Raw genomic sequence first — 14,646 nt, forward strand, 5'->3', positions numbered from 1 at the left:
AGCCCTCTATCAGGAAGGGAACAATTTTGCCAGCAAAGCTTGTGTCTCTGGCATTATGATGGACCTGTGACAGAGCAAGACAAATTTGGCTGAGAATCCCTCTGTGACTTGGCACAGAGATCTGACCTTACTAACTTTGCATAGCCTTGGGTAAGGTGGGGTAAAAGAGTCCTGCTGCTGGAAGGAGCAGATCATAGCTCCAGAGATGCAAATAGACAACGGTCACAGATGTGGGTCACACTACACAGACTGAGTATCACACCTTGAAGAGAGAATATTTGTAGCAGACAGACCATGAGCCACTCTTGGGTTAAGTGTGTTCTCCTGAAACATTTGCTGATTTTAGGCAGAGAACAAAGGCAAAACAGCAGAGGTTTCATACTCAATTTTGATTTTTTAATATTGGAGTACTGTCCTTCTAAAATTTCTGAGTCAATTAGTTGCTGCTAACTGTTCACTCGGCCAAGCCCAGCACAAGGCAACTTTCATATTGCCTTCACAAGAGTGCCAGCCTTGTTCAGAGCCTGTCAGCACAAGGGATTTCTGTTTGTGAACAAAAGTCTTTACACATTCTGGCTCCGAACGTGTGCGCTGTCCTTCCGAAGCCAAAAAGACTCTCTCCCCGTGCCAGTTTGTGTTTCCAAAGTTGCTCTGTGTCTCCTCGTCATCAGCCAAGCTGTGCTGTGCTACTGAACTACGTTTTTGGAATTGCAAGGAGAGCTTGTCAAGAGGGGGATTGAGGACAAACTCCACAAGCCCTGGGCCAAAAGCATCCCTGGCAGTGCATGCCCATGTCTACAGGGAAGGTGCTGCAGTGTGCAGATGCAGAGGGATCTCAGTTTTCTCGGGTTTGAGGTGCTGATGTGCTTCTCTGCCTCTGTCACACAGTTTTGGGTTTATTTTGGTGGAAATGAGAGCAGGAATTAGCTTGGCTGCTGCCCAGAAACCTTCCTTAGCTCTCTGTGGATGCTTCTCCCTGGGAAGTCACAGCCCTGTTTCCAAAGGAGCACTCTGGCACATCATTTCTCAGAGGCACAGAGACACGGAGTCGCCTGTGGTTGGAGACACGAGCGAGGCCCCACATGTCTGATGCATCAATGAGGTGACAGCATCCACCAGTTCCTGGATGAGGCTCAGCAGGACAGAGGAGCTGCAGACCTCACACTGGCACTGGCCACACGGTGCCTGTTTGGGAGATACGTCTGGTGACTGGCAGGAGCATTGAACTGACTGAAAATTCAGTGTTTCCCAGAAAGATGCGTTGGTATGAAACATCTTGGTCACAGGATGAGCACTACCCATCGCTGTGTTTTGTTGAGGGAATGCTGTGGTTTTCCAGCAGCAGCCAATCTCATTTCTGCTATTCCTGCGTGATCACCTCAGAAATCTTTCTCCTGAATATTATTTCTTATAAGGGATATAGGTGCCAGCTGTAAAACCAGTGCCCTTAAAGATTCTGCCATCTTTGTGGGGCTGAGCACAGAGGGATCTTATTAACTATGATATATTAGATTTAAGCAGGAAAATACCAAGAACAGTTCTAAACATACTAAACAGTTCTAAAAATACCGAACCAAGAAGCCTTAGCAAAATTGGTCATACACTAAAGGACATTGAACATCAGGTTGGTGTAACATATTTTTTTTTCACCAGCAGTCTTTTATCAGAGAATTAATAAAGAGCTGTACATGGTTACAAGTCCATGTCCTCCCCCTCTGTCCTCCCCCTCACATATGCCCACATTCTCTGCTCACACATAGGTGTTAATCTCAGACTGAAATTATCACTAGCAGCGATGTGAAGATAAATCGAATTAGTTTTACTCTCATGTGTCTTTCACGTACAGACATGGGAAAGGTTTCTAAAATCCCTCAAAACCTTTTTCTTTTCTCCTGAGCAGTGTTTTAGAATTTACCAGTGCAGTGAAATACAGAATTAATGAATCACCTAATTTTTTTTCCTCTATTCTTCCTATTAAGTTTGAGAAACACTGGGATTCACCATAGAAATTGGTAGCATTTTAAAGCAAGAATAGTCTCTGCAATTTAGAGTATTGCTTACACCCAAGTATTACAAGATTGAAGGAGCTTCTGGATTTTCCCAATGGAGACATTTCAGAGATGGCAAAAAGTAACTCATCATTCCTATACCCTTGAAAAGGACAGAGCAGCTCTTGCATATTTCTAAAGAGGAAACCCTTGATTAAAAATAAAATAAAAAGGATTTATGTATATACACCAGTGCCTTGGAGAAGAAGAAACATACCATATTTGCAGAAAGGCCACTTTCCTATGACTCTACCACCAGAAGTGCCAGTCTGACAGTGCTACTGCTAAATCTGGAGATCTTTGACTGATAGTAAAATCACTGTTCTTCCTGTCAGCATTTTCTGAGGGAAACAATGAGCATGCCCATAGGAAAACAGGTAAACAGAACACTGGGAAATCAAAATGTTCTTGCAGAAAGTATTGTACCTGACTGCTGTGCTGGGAAATGTGAGACCAGGTCAGGCGAAGAACCCTGTGGTGTCTACTGACTGAATGGCCTTGGTCTCTTACTGAACCAGAGAAGGAATGTGGGAAAGCTGGTTCAAGTCCCTGCTCTCCACAAAGTGTCTGCATGGCCCTGGGCAAATCCCTTCTTTGCTCTGTGCCATGGTTGTTCACCTATGAGTTGAATCAAAAATACATTTACAACTTCACTGCACATGAGGAAATAGCCACACTGAATTCGGAGGTATTTAGATAAAGAAGGATAAATAATGGATTGGTTTTAGTTTTATACCAAGACCAGGAAGATATTTTTCTCAAGACAACACAAACCTAATCTTTGAGGATATCTAGCAAAGGAGCTTATTAATTTCTAACAAAGTCAGAGGATGAATTCCCTAAATCAAAAATGACACTGATTAGAATTGTTGCCTACACAAAGGAAAAGGGTTTGAGTAGCATGGTTGAGTAAGACCTGGCCCAAGAGATTTCAGTGCAGAAACAGTTCCAGAGACAAAAGGGGACCTTTAACAGTTCTCTAATGGCAAGTTTATTCCCTTCCAAAAAAACCCAAACAAACAAAACCTGCCCCAAAAATAAGAGCTGGAAAAAGATCTTAGAAACCCCCACAATTTGTCTGGTTATAAGCTGAGAGAGGAGAGGTTGAAAAGTCCTTCAGAAAAGTGAGGAAGAGAATGAAAGTTCAGAGAATGAAAAAAAGCTGTGCTGAAGTGTGATATTTCAACATTTATGCCACTACCACAAATTAGTTTTGTCATCATTAAGAATTCAGCAAGAGGTTAGAGATGAATTATAATAATGCAGCTACATGAAAGGAGTTGTTTTTTATTATATATTCACCTGAATTTAATTATCTCCTCTTCCACAGTCATCCAGTAGACTGTCCTCTAGGGGAATATTTACATTTTGCCTTTCAATGTACAGGAATTCAGTGGAGGCTGGCTTTTTATTATTTTAAAGTGAATTAAAAAAATATTCATGATAAAATACAAGATTTCCTATGTTCTCCAGTGTTTGTGAGGTCTGCAGCCATTCTGCAAAGATAATGATCTCTAGGGACATAATAAACAGTGGTGTTTTTCAGAATAACCTTGTTTTCCTTTACCAGATTCTTCTTTGAAGACCAAGTTTTTAATTCAGGAGTTTATTCCCCAGAAATCACACTTAGATGCCTGTGTCTTTCCATCACTTACATAGCACTGGGTCTGAAACTGAGGTGAGTGGAAATGAAAACCAAATTAGGTGTGTGGATGAATCAACACAGCAAGAGGTTCTACATTTTGGGCTCTGTAGTTAATGTATTCTTAAACAAGAATTGCTAACCCTCATCAGGTGCTTGGCATTTGCTCTTGCTTGGTGAAGATAAAACAACAAAATAAAGGAAGGTGCCACCACAGCAGCAGCACTCAGACTCTGGAGAGCCAAATTCAGTTACCTGAACCAGCCTAAAACGACCTTTGTAGGAGGGTGTGACCAAGCCCACCACAATGTTTAAGGTGTTTAAATTCTCTTTGAAATCTCTGGTGTGGTCAGAGGTCTGTGATCTCATGTGTCATCACTATTGGCTGCTTCCAGATATATGTCTTAACTCCCGTTTTTCTCAGGAAAATGGAAATAGCAGGCACTCCCTTCTAGGCAATAAAAAAAAATCCATCTTGACAAGCTGAATAGTGATATGCATAGTTAGAGATAACTAATCTCATTCTGTAAACCCAAAAAAGCAGCCTTTGAGAAAGGAAACAAGGTAATGGGACATGGAAACCTGACATTCTCAAATTCTTTTCTTAGCACTTGCATAGAAATCAATCCCTTGAGCTATCAGACAATCAAGTGGATACCATTCCCAAAACTGCAATGCAAACTAACATCTCAGACAACCCCCCACTCCTCAGAGCCAGCTGTTGAAAGCTTGATTCTGAGTCAGTCTCACAACATTCTGGTGAGGATGGAAAATACAGTAGATACCTCAATTTTACAGCTGAAGAGCAAACCCACCAGAGACTCAACTCCACCAGAGGAAATTAGAGCTTATGTGCTGTCCAGGTGTTCCTGGAGGAACGTTTGTCCAAAATTCAGATTCCTACCAGTTATCTGCTCCCCTCTGTTAGAGGTGACTGTGGACATCTCAATTCTTCCTTTAGAATGTAGGAAAAAGTTTTTTGCTCCCATCTAACCCAAAGGTGACTTTTGACTTACTATTAATTAGATGTCTCCCATTAGACCTATCAGTATTTTACTAATTTTTTTAGACTTGTTCCTTACCTTTTTTGAGAAAATGTCGTTCACTTAGGGCTTGCAGAACCATGAGCATTTGTAGAATATTTATACAAGAGACCATGGAACCATTTAGCAAAAGAGGATTTTCTGTTTGCCTGAAGTTTGCACTCACTAGAAATGACATGCTACAAATCAAGTTATTTGGTTACAAGTGAAACAATCTTTCTAATAAATTACTACAATTTAGCTTAAATATAAATCAACTGTTATTTTCCTTATGATAAGATAATAATTGGAATCTTTTCTACATTTCATAGGGCTTCTTTTATGAGCCATAAGTGGAACATTTAATTTAACTTCATGATATCTTGCAAATGCTTCAAATTTTTTGAAATAGCTCAGTGACTTCTTTATTGACATTGTACAGAATTTCTGGAATCTATTAATGCGTTATTGGACTCTTTTCTCATTTTCGCTGTTGTGTACTGAAGCCAAACTGAGAGCAAAGTGTTCATTTAGGTTGGAAATGAAGCAAGGCAAGTTTGTCCAGATATATGAACGACTACTTTTCTCCTAGAGGAAAAAATAGCAGAAAAACTGAGTGCTCTGCAGTACTCTTCCCTTATTTCTGGATGTGAACCTGGACTGGAGTGATTTGTGAGACTCCCGCCTGTCCTGGATTCCAGAAATGAGTTGTTCCAGTACCATTTCTAATCTCTCTGGAAGGAAGATGAAAGCCTCAATAGAGTAAACTCAAGACTTTGGGAAGGTTTGCACATTTATTCAGGAATTTGGTACCTGACCTAAGCCTAAAATATGAAGGCAGTGAGTGCTGTTGTCATTGACAGAGGTCAGTTAAACCTGAGCACAGCTCTGAAATTCCAGGGTTCAGCCATTGAGTTTCCTAATAACTTGGTTTTTGTTATTCTTTATGTCTTGCCAGAACCACAGCAGATGAAGAAAGTAAAATTTCATCATCCTAGCAGTTGAGTGAACACAATTTCTGCATTTATCAAGTACCAGATAACTGACACCAAGGCAAACAAACAGGCAAATATGAGTATGTTTCTTTATCTTTCGGCTCCCTCTTTACAGATCTCCCCAGGGCAGAAAACTTATGAAAGCTAAAGTGTTCTCACAAGGTTTTCTTTTTAGCTGGATTAATAGCTCTTTAGAGGTCTCCTTCACCGCAGGCTCCTTTGGACACCAATGTTTTGTTGAACTTGCACACCCTTCCTCTGAAACGGAGGTTACTCGATAACCATGCACAACACTCCGTGCATTGATGAACAAGGCTGCAGAGCACCAGTCACAGGCTTCTGGAAGCATATCCTCAGCCAAATCATGAACAAACTCCTGAGTAAATATTCATCAGTCTTTCTTTCTTATAAGCTTCACTTAAAAATCATCTGAGATTGTGAAATGCTGCATTAAATCTTACGGTTCTGGGCAGAGCCTGATGCCGTTGTGGCGTTGAACTGTGTCACAGGTAAGGCTCATTTTTCACTCAGCCAGTTTTCCCTAGAGCAGGAATGACAGACGTGGACTAGACAGAGAGTGGCTGCCTTGAACTCCTACATCAGTAGAAATGTTGATGCTGCACAGAATGTATGACATGTCCTCTGGGCACCAGTTTCGATTGAGAGACAAAGTGTTTTTTATGTTCAAAGATGCAGCTTTGAAGCCTTTCTTCTTATGGCCTTTTTCTTACAAGTGTCTCTCTCTTGTAAATAATTTCCACCTCCCCCAGATGAAATTCGTTGTCCTACAGAAGTACCTGATTAGTATTTGGGGTGGGGTGTGTGTGTGTGTGTGGTGTGGTGGCTGTTTTGCTGAAATCTCCTGTGTTTAGAAACAGTGGCCATCAAAAGAGCAAGGGTAAAGTTACTTCTAAACCACACACTATAGTAACAAGTGTTTAAACAAGAGCCACAAGGATGAACAAACAGGGTGGGTCAGTGGGAGTGAGCATTAACAAACAATTTTTTGTCAGCCTCCTTATTTTCCTTACAAGAGACCCTTACAGAAACTTCTAGCTTTGTTTTGCTGTGCAGAAAGTAAAGCAGAAGTTCTGGGGGAGCAAACCCTGAAAGCAATACAGAAGTTGGAAATCCACGGAAATGGATCAGAGTGGTTCTCCAGAAATAAGAAAGCTGCTGACACGGAGAGGGGGAGAATGATTTGCTGTTTCTGTGCATGCCTGATAGAGAAGGGATGGGCTTAAAGTGCAAAGATCCAGGTTAAATTGTTTCCTCAACCTTGGTGAAGCCAGTTTCCCAGCAAGGCAATGGTGTTCTCATTGCTTGAGCACCAAATATTGCTGTCTGCTGTCACTACCTACCTCATTGCAGCTATGTCCTTCCAGAGCAGTAAAGGGAAGTGTTTCAGCACCAGCAAAGCAGCTAAAATGTTGCTTTAGGCAGAATATAATAGAATACTGAGAGAATACTGAGTTTAAAGTGTTTTGCTGATGCCTGAAGGAAGGCCAGTGAATTCACAGCTACAGACTTGCACCAAACTGCACAAAATTGTTCTGCCACTTTTGAAAAAATCCTGACTTTCTCAGCACCATCCTTCCAGATTTGCCTTGCTCCAGTTCAATCTCTGACAGTTCCCTTTAGTTCTTTGCTGTTCCTCCTTTTTTTCTCACTCACCTTTCTCTGACTGCCTGTAATTTTAACTCTTGAACTGACCACTGAACCATATCCCACAGAATTTGGCTGCACGGTAGTTTGCACCTCACCCATTAAACAAAACCACAAACACGTCAATATGGCATTTTCTTCAAGGGGAAAAAGTAGAAAAAAAAAAGGTTTTTCAGTTTCCTTTGGAGAAAACTTAAATTGAACAGGCCCTTGCAGTTGGAGATGTTCTCCAGCAAAGTCATGCACTCCTAGACCACACCAGGTCCCTGAACCAAGACCTGGGAACAGGATCTCTGGATTAGGAGCTCACAGGAGTTGGCAATGCCTGGCTTACCCTGCTGCCACTGAGCTGGAGAGCCTTGAGGACCATGAGAGCACAGGAGTAGGTCCCTGTTTTGGCAATCATTGGTTGCATTGGCTTCTTGGGGCTGTTGGTAGCTAAGGTGTAAGGAGTGAACAGCTCGTCACATGGCAGTACCAGAGCTGAGGAAGAAAAAACACTCCACAGAGGATTAAAGTCTCCTTTGACTGGTTTGTTGTTTTTTGGGTTTTTTTCCTGGAGAAAATTGCTCACAGGCACAGGAAAGCTGATGGCAGCAGACCCCGGGATGGCAATTGGGGCCGATCCCTTGAACACCCCTCAGACCTTCATCAGGTCTTAATTCAGGGAAAAGAAACTTCTCCAGACTTACCTAACTGTGAGCCAATACAATGGAGGTCACAAATAAAAACAAGTATGAATAGAAACATTAAAAAAACTGCTTTAAAAGTGCCAACTACTTTCAATAATTCAATGAGTAGCTGCAGTGGCAGTATCCCTGCATAAAGGCATTTTTTTAATGTTAGTAATGGCCACTGCAAGGAATTAATGCAGGTACTAAAGTAGCTTTATTTAGAGAGGTGAAACAGCCAATTCTAAAATGAGCACTGCTACACAGATTGTGAAAAGTCTGCTATGCGAAGGAAGCACAAAATTACATCCTGAAAATGAGAAGCACTCTGAAGGAGAAATTCATGGTAATATAAACTGGAATTTTCTTCAGTGAATCACTTAAAATGAAACTGCTCCCTTCTCCTTATTCTTCTCAAGCTGCTGACATGCATAAAAATGTGTGTTTGACCAGCAGCTTATTTGGAATGTTTCCTCCTTCCGTAACAAAAATGTGTTATTTCTCTAAACAATATGCCACTCAATACCAACAGAAGTCTCCTCAGCAGATAGGACATAGTTGCAAGGCTTCAACCTGTGCCTGGGTTAGGATCTAGAAAGAAAACTGTGGTAGACTCAAGTATTTACTTGTTTAGCAATTCTTTCCAAGGTCATATTTTTAAGCTGTAGGGGAAACCATCCTGAAGAGTAAACTGAGTGGTTGGGAAGTTGAAGCACAGAAGCTTGCTGTGACTGAGTTAGTAATGCTGTCTTTAAACAGTGGCCCCACTGAAGAATTGAGCTTAAGTGCCTCGGCACAGTAAAGCCTATGTGTTGTGTTTGGGAAGCATTTTCAGCTTAATAGGGACGAAGTTTCCTTTATGCCTGATGCAGCAGCACATTTCGTTTCACAAATTTCCTTTTCCACCCATTTAAGCAATTAACTTGGAATGAATGAGATGCCAGATGAATATTACTGCCTTAAGAATCAATAGCTGGTTCTGAGGTGGCTCTGGAGAAAAGAAGGGTCTATATTAGCCGGCTGTGCATCTTGACCTCTTGCCAAAGCCATGGGACCTCAGCAGCTACCTCAGGAGCACTGTACCCACACCTCTGTCTGCTCCATTTCTGTGCCCTCTTATTTCCCTCCTGCTCTGGTTCATGGGCAAGGAACAGTGACATTTTGGGTAAAAGAGCAGAGCAGAGGCTTTGCAGGTTGGCCTAGGGATGTGCATCCCAGGTGTGGGCAGGTAGCATGAGTGAGGATGGTGTTAATTACTCCCAGCGCCACTATAGAGTTTACAAGTCCTAGTAAAAACTTCTTACCTGGTAAAGCTGACCCAGTGGTAAACAAGTCAGTTCGCTGCTTCCCACAGCTGGTATGAAAAGGAAAGTGATGAAAATTCCATTATGGGTAGATAGAAACCTGCTGTCCCCTCAGATAACACAGGTGCACTTACAGGTGCCTTGTTCAGATCTCTGTCCTCATGTGGATCAAATTCTGGTCGAATGAGGTGGCCCCTGAAGAGAGGTGAACAGTGGTCCCCTTTTCAGGTGCCTTCAAGCAATCGTGGTGGGCAGAACTGAACAAGGAGCGAGGTTTTGATGCTGACAGCTCACCAAGCATGTCTAAAATACTCTCATGAAAACAAGTGTAGAAAATTGTTCAACCTGACAAAGCAGTTCTTAAGCATAGAGCAGGAAACTCTTCTGAATCACCCTTCACCTGGGGGATAATATCTTAAAGGATAAGTATTTTCTATGTGTAGTATATTCACTTTTGGAGATGCCTGACCTGGAAAGACAGGATCAGGTTAAACATGAGACATGTGGAACAAGGGGCTTCTCTCCAAGGCACTGCTCCCAACCAGGCAATAAGAGTCAGATTGGAATGAGAAGCTTACTCACCACCTGAATATTTGCCAGTGGATAGTTAAGGCTATAGGAGGCTGTGACAGAACAATGAACCTCCCCATGTGATCTGTTGAGGTTATTTTCAGCACAGGTCAGCACTTTCAGGCTGAAGTTTGAAATGTGGGTTCTTGCACTGCTCTTGCAAGGCATTTGCTTCCCTGCCTCAGGAAGAAGGTACTTATCACTGTGGTTATGTGGTCTGCATGAGCAAAGACTTGTACTCACCAGAAAAGGGATGCTGTGCACTTCTGACAGTCCACCATAGGCAATGGGAATATCCCCCTTCCAGGCTGAAGAGTATCACCCTGTCCTTAAAAACCCTGGGCAAGGTGGTGGATGGAGCAAAGAGAGAGGGAAACCTGCAGTGAGCCTTGGCTGTGGTGACTGCCTGTGGTGGCTCAGCTGCATGGTGCTCCAAAGCAGCCTAGGATGTACATCCCTGGGAAAAATCACCCAGTTTCCTGTCCCCTTGGGGAAGAAAGTGGGGAAAATACCACTAGAAATGCTGCCTCTGCAGCATTTGAATGAGGACTAAGTTATGAAGAAATTGGTGACTTTTTGAGCCTAGGGCTTTTGGATATATAAACTTCCATGCAATAGTTCTTTAAACCAGAGCACGGCAATAAAAAGGGGAATTGTGCACATTTCATTTTAAGCATAAATCTATTTTTTCACTGGCTTCTTATTTTGACCTTGTAGGTTTGGCTGTCTGTCAGAAAGCACCACATCCGATCCTACTAATTCCTTTCTTTAGGTCCTTCCTGTCAGAGAGCTGATGTGGTTTTGGTGAATTCCTGCACAAATTCACTTCATACAGTTTGACCCTCTGGTATTAGCGATAGGTTTCCTCCTAACAAGGAAACCAACAGACTTACAAACATATGCCTTCACTTACACACAGGTATGCTGACACCTAGAAGTCTGGATTTTGGTTCCTACATAAAAGCAGTTCTGGTTCTTGGAGGTGTTGGGAACACGAGCTCATATGACAAAAATTGACTTCAGGCATAGAGGATTGAAAAAGTTGGCATAATAGCGTCATCATAGAAAGTGACAGCCCTGAAATGGTGTGGAAATAACCTTAATGTCCTTTTTTAAAAAACAGCTCTCTTCATGTGGAGTTTTTCTTCTGGGACTGTCAGAAATACTCTAAGCCTGGACTGAATTCTTTTCCTTTCTGAGGTACAGATTTTTATGTTTGGTTGGTTGTGTTGGTTTTTTTGTTTGCTTCTTTGTTTTTTTTTTTTTTTTTTTTTTTTTTTTTTTTTTTTTTTTTTGTTGTTGTTGTTGTTGAAGGTTTTTTTTTGTTTGTTTTTTTGTTTTCTGCTGGAGGGAGCTATTCCAGTACTAAAACTGAATACAATGCAAGTGTGCCAGATTGGCGTCAGTTTTGTTTTAACAAACACTTCAGTTATGCTTAATTTTATGGTTTTTGCTTTGTCACTGTGTTTTCTCAAATGTTACAGAGCTGCATTTGTTTTAAATGAGCACTAAAGCAAAGTGAACCAACAAGGATTTACAGACGTGTTTATGACGGAAGCAGTGTTGTAAAATCAGGACTGACACAGCACGGAGCAATATCTGGATTGTACTGGATGTGAAGATTCCCTCCCACTCCCTCAGCCTATAAATTATCGCTGCCACATCCCTTCTGAATGAACTCACCAGATCAAATCAGGTGTTTAGAAGTTGAAACCTGGTAGTTCTTTGGTCAAAGTATTTTTTGTAAAAAAAAAAAAAAATGAAATATATGCTAACCACGTTTTTCATATCCATACTAAAAGTGAGTGGATGCATTGTTATTAAGTGCCATGGGTTTAAGAATTACTGTGAGATGTACAAAACAGAAAGCTATTAGAAAGGGAAGGAAATGTCTGGCAGTGTGAGGGGCAGGTGCCATACCATCAGATCTCCTTTGTGAAGGAGACCTCTTCCACCTCTAACATGCAGGAGTGCTGACTTTGCTCCCAGTGATGTTTGCAAATATATGTGCACATTTCTAGTGCATGATCAATGTTGTTTTTCTACTTTTTTTTTTTTTTCCCTGCAAACCACAGCTGATTTGGACCCTTGTTCTGGTAGAAATGTCAGGTGACACTACTCTTTCTGCAAAAAAGATGGTTATAAAGTAATGATTTTCAAAATCAGCTCTGATGCTGAAGAGGTTATTGTGGAGGAGAAATGTTTTAATTCATGAGCAGACATGGAATTCTATTTTCCTTTCACAGTGGTATTTCATACATGTCACATGATTCAAATTGTGAGGCAATGGCATTCACAAAACATTTAAAAATCAGGAACTAATTTTTGGCACTGCCAAACACTTTGTAAGTTTTTCCAAAATCTCAGAACTAGTACTGGAAATTGGAGATCTGTAAATTAACTTCCATCCTCCCCCCTTTTTGAGAAAGGACTTCTGGATGCACCTTGTGTTTCTATACACAAATAGTACTCGGCTTCTGGTACAGATTATTTCTTTAGAAAGGTTTTATCAAATAATAAAATATGCAGTCCACGTCTACCAGTTTTGTGAAACAAAAATTGTTTTAAAAATGTGTAGGTTGATTAACATCTGTGCTAATGTGGAGTAAATATGGAATTTTATCCAAGAATGTGAAAAGCAAGTGTTCACATATGTATTTCCAATCCTTTCTGAAACTTATTATCTCCTAGTGGCCATTATTTTACATCTCATGGCTTGTATTGCCTCGTCTAACTCAATAGATCTGAATATCTTCACTCAACAGAGCCAACACCTTGTTGAAAAACCTAAATTTTCACATCAGAGCTTGTGCTCCTAAAGCACTTAATAAAGCTCAGCTGAAATATAAATCCAGATTTTGGACAGATGGCTTCTTCACATTAGAGTTCATTTTCCAGGAGTTTGCTGTATACTTTCCGTGGATATTCATAAGAGTAATTTCTTGATATTATGATGTTAGCCCATCAGTAATCTTCTTGATATTATGATGTTAGGCCATCAGTAATCTTCAGAGTTTCCATCTCACTTGCCAAACCCTATGAATCCATTTAGCCTCCTGCTGACCTATGTTTGTGAAGCTGCAGGATGAATTTCATCACATGGCTGGGATTTACTATCTCCTGAGATGCCAGCAGTAGACTTTGAGTTGTCCTATTTTAAAGCTACAGGGATCGCTGACACTGAGAATAAACTGGGATGAAAAACCTTATGTCTTGTCTTCCCAGCTCCTGAGAAATGTGTCCCTTCCCAAGTCATTTGATATCCAGATTTCTGGCCAAGGTGCTCTTGATAGAAACTTTTTTTTTCCCCTCTGTTTGAAAACGTTGGTTTGTCAGATTTGAAATTTTCAATGTAAGGTCCAGGTACACTTTTCTCTGTGTTGGGGATAAACTTTCTGAATGAATGGCAAGACCAGGCCATGCCTTCTGATCACATTGCAGCACTGCCAATGACACAAAAGCAAAGACTTCACTTATAATGACAGAGAACCAGCCCTTCAATACATCTAATTCAGACCAAGCTGTGAAGCCTAGATAATCTGTGTATCAAGTGACCATCAGGCTGTCAATCCTTCCTGTCGAAGATACTGCTGAACACTCATTGAGTGGAGACGTACAGGTGGTGCGACTCAAGAAAAACAGAGAAAAAAAGGAATTATTATTTTCAGCCCCAAACACTGCTGACTCTTGCCCCAGTGCCAACCTTGGGCCATATTGCCCTTGTCTGTACATCTCTTTACATGGCATTGGAAAAAGAATGGATCAGATGTTCTGTTTATTTATTTATATGGTGATGTTGTCTTGTGGTACTCTCTGGAGGCACAAACAGCAGTGTGTGTGTCTGAGCAATCCTGCTCATTGACATCTCTGCATAGATTTCTATTCAAACCTGCTGAGACCTTACCTGGATTTTAGAGGATTTGTCAGAAGCAGAGCTAAATGTCAACTTAAGATTCATCAGCAATACAAGTCCTTGCAGGCAGATGAGTAACTGGAAGAACTCAAGTAAAAGCAACAAAAATGTAAAGATAGACTGACAAGTTAAGAAAATAATTAGAAAAGCTGCACTGGATGGGAGACAACTGGTGAGAGACATGCTTGTTCCAGTTTCTCTGAGGCATGAAGCGCCAGCTAGCAAAAAAGACTGTTTGCAGATGAAAGAATTGTGAGGATTCTTCCTAACTGACAGCTCTGATCAAATGCATATTATCCATCAAAATACCATATATAGAGACCAAAGAAGCAAACAAACTATGGGAGGGCTAACCAACAGAATAAGAGAAGCTGTTAGAAGAAAGAAGGCATATTCCTGGAAAAGGTGAAGCTGTGTTCAACTGAGGAAAAAAGAAGAGGACTGTTTTCTGTAGATTAAATATAGAGGGTTGTGACACACTGGAAGAAGTTTTCCAGAGATGCTGTGGATGTCCCACCCCTGGAAGTGTTCAAGGTCAGGTTGGATGGGGCTTTAAGCAACCTGCTGTAGTGGAAGGTGTCCCTGCCCAAGGCAGGAGGGTGGAACTAGGTGATCTTTACGGCCCCTTTCAAACCAAACTATTCTGTGATTCCATTATTCTTAGAAATATGCAGATTCAAAAAGAGAATTCTAAAAATTAGTTTGAAATCACCTTTAAAAAAGGCATAAAGATTGAACAACACTAAATTACCTAGTTCTGTTATGAATGTCTTGCAGAGATTTTGCAGACCAGTAGACAGTGAAGTTGTGAAAGTA

The 14,646-nt window shown here is 41.1% G+C and overlaps 1 long non-coding RNA gene across 1 annotated transcript; it reads left to right on the forward strand.

The window, feature by feature from the left end:
* The first annotated feature begins 9,811 nt into the window (after window positions 1-9,811).
* LOC136290509 (uncharacterized) lies at window positions 9,812-12,638 on the forward strand. Its single transcript, XR_010721161.1, has 3 exons — window positions 9,812-10,109; window positions 11,041-11,117; window positions 11,402-12,638. It is a non-coding gene; the product is annotated as an uncharacterized lncRNA (long non-coding RNA).
* Window positions 12,639-14,646: the final 2,008 nt, after the last annotated feature.

Source organism: Chamaea fasciata, unplaced genomic scaffold (assembly GCF_029207755.1).
Source record: "Chamaea fasciata isolate MVZ Bird 193981 ecotype frontalis unplaced genomic scaffold, bChaFas1.0.hap1 SCAF_6, whole genome shotgun sequence".
Lineage (NCBI taxonomy): Eukaryota > Metazoa > Chordata > Aves > Passeriformes > Sylviidae > Chamaea > Chamaea fasciata.